The sequence below is a fragment of the Nansenia antarctica genome, assembly GCF_963989245.1.
Source record: "Nansenia antarctica genome assembly, chromosome: 13".
NCBI lineage: Eukaryota > Metazoa > Chordata > Actinopteri > Argentiniformes > Microstomatidae > Nansenia > Nansenia antarctica.
Genome location: NC_137683.1, coordinates 32,826,603 through 32,829,102, shown reverse-complemented (window position 1 = coordinate 32,829,102; position 2,500 = coordinate 32,826,603). Strand labels below are relative to the sequence as shown.

The 2,500-nt window shown below is 56.9% G+C and overlaps 1 protein-coding gene across 1 annotated transcript in view; it reads right to left on the bottom strand.

The window, feature by feature from the left end:
* The window catches only part of LOC308169565 (kinesin-like protein KIF1C), a 66,216-nt gene that overhangs the window by 53,788 nt on the left and 9,928 nt on the right, over positions 1-2,500 (bottom strand). The window lies entirely within an intron of this gene.

Here is a 2,500-nt window from a genome sequence, read left to right as displayed (position 1 = left end):
ACACACACACACACACACACACAGGGCTGGTTACACACACACACTGGACGTGGACCGCCGACCTTCTTCGAAAAAGAACAATGTACCATCTCCTCTTCCTCTCCTCCTCCTCCTCCTCCCTCTCCTCCTCCCTCTCCTCCTCTTCTCTCCTCCTCCCCTCTCCTCCTCTTCTCCTCCTCCTCCCCTCTCCTCCTCCTCTTCTCTCCTCCTCCCCTCTCCTCCTCTTCTCCTCCTCTTCCCCTCTCCTCCTCCTCTTCTCTCCTCCTCCCCTCTCCTCCTCTCCTCCTCTTCTCCTCCTCCTCCTCCCCTCTCCTCTCCTCCTTCTCCTCCTCCCCTCTCCTCCGCCCTCTCCTCCTCCCCTCTCCTCTTCTCCTTCTCCTCCCTCTCCCTCTCCTCCTCCCCTCTCCTCCTCCTCCCCTCTCCTCTCCTCCTCCCCTCTCCTCCGCCCTCTCCTCCTCCCCTCTCCTCCTCCCCTCTCCTCCTCCCCTCTCCTCCTCTTCTCCCCTCTCCTCCTCCCCTCTCCTCCTCTCCCCCAGGGCTCTGTCCTAGGGCCAGTACTGTTCTCCCTCTATACCAAGTCTCTTGGCTCGGTAATCTCCTCACATGGGTTCTCCTACCACAGCTACGCAGACGACACTCAGCTCTTCCTGTCCTTCCCCCCCTCTGACCTACAGGTGGCAACACGTGTCTCTGCGTGTCTCGCTGACATCTCTACATGGATGTCAGCCCACCATCTCAAACTCAACCTTAACAAGACTGAGCTACTCTTCATCCCCGGGAAAGCCTGTCCTCTCCAAGACTTCTCCATCACAGTGGAGAACTCTATTGTAACCCCCTCCCAGACAGTGGAGAACTCTATTGTAACCCCCTCCCTGACAGTGGAGAACTCTACTGTAACCCCCTCCCAGACAGTGGAGAACTCTACTGTAACCCCCTCCCTGACAGTGGAGAACTCTACTGTAACCTCCTCCCTGACAGTACTGTAACCCCCTCCCTGACAGCCAAGAACCTTGGAGTGATCTTGGACAACCACCTGTCCTGTGCGGAGAACATCGCAGCGACAGCACGCTCCTGCAGATTCTTCCTCTAGAAGGATACGACCATTCCTCACCAGAGAAGCAGCGCAACTCCTGACCCAGGCACTGGTCATCTCCCGCCTTGACTACTGCAACGTACTCCTGGCCGGGCTCCCCGCCTCCGCCATCAGACCTCTGCAGCTCATCCAGAACGCTGCTGCCCGTCTGGTGTTCAACCTCCCCAAACTCTCTCATGTCACCCCTCTCCTTCGCACCCTTCACTGGCTCCCGATAGCAGCTGCTTAGGCTTAGGTAGCTTAGGTAGGCTGCTTGCCTACCAGGCAGCTAAAGGGACAGCCCCTACCTACCTGCAGGCAATGGTCACCCCCCAAACTTCAGCCCGTTCCCTCCGCTCCTCCACCTCTGCTGGCCGACTGGCCCCACCACCTCTACGCCAACACGGCAGTCATGCTGCCCGATCACGTCTCTTCACTACCCTGGCTCCCCGCTGGTGGAATGAGCTTCCCACGGCTGTCAGAACTGCAGAGTCACTACCCATCTTCCACCGGAGACTGAAGACCTCCATCTCTTCAGGTTACACCATAACTGCTCCTCTTGAGACATCTACTACCCCCAAGCACTGTGTCACCTGAGACACCTGCTTCCCCCTATACTGTGTCTCCTAATAATGAGATGTCCTACAGGAGAGAGGTGGACCTCCTGGCTCAGGACAGCAGGAGAACAGCAGGAGAACAGCAGGAGAACAGCAGGAGAACTGCCTCTCTCTCTACGCTGACGAGACCAAGGAGCTGCTGGTGGACAACAGGAGGAAAGGTCGGGAACATGACCCCATCACCATCACCGGGTCAACATGACCCCATCACCATCACCGGGTCAACATGACCCCATCACCATCGACGGGTCAACAGGACCCCATCACCATCACCGGGTCAACATGACCCCATCACCATCGACGGGTCAACAGGACCCCATCACCATCAACGGGTCAACAGGACCCCATCACCATCAACGGGTCAACAGGACCCCATCACCATCACCGGGTCAACAGGACCCCATCACCATCAACGGGTCAGCTGTAGAGAGGGTCAGCAGTTTTAAGCTCCCCTGCGTCCACATCTCTGATGACCTCACCTGGGACGTGCATACCTAACATCATCTCTGATGACCTCACCTGGGACCTTCAAGTTCATACCAAACATCATCTCTGACGACCTCACCTGGGACCTTCATACCAAACATCATCTCTGACGACCTCACCTGGGACGTGCATACCTAACATCATCTCTGATGACCTCACCTGGGACGTGCATACCAAACATCATCTCTGATGACCTCACCTGGGACGTGCATACCAAACATCATCTCTGATGACCTCACCTGGGACGTGCATACCTAACATCACCTCTGATGACCTCACCTGGGACGTGCATACCTAACATCATCTCTGATGACCTCACCTGGGA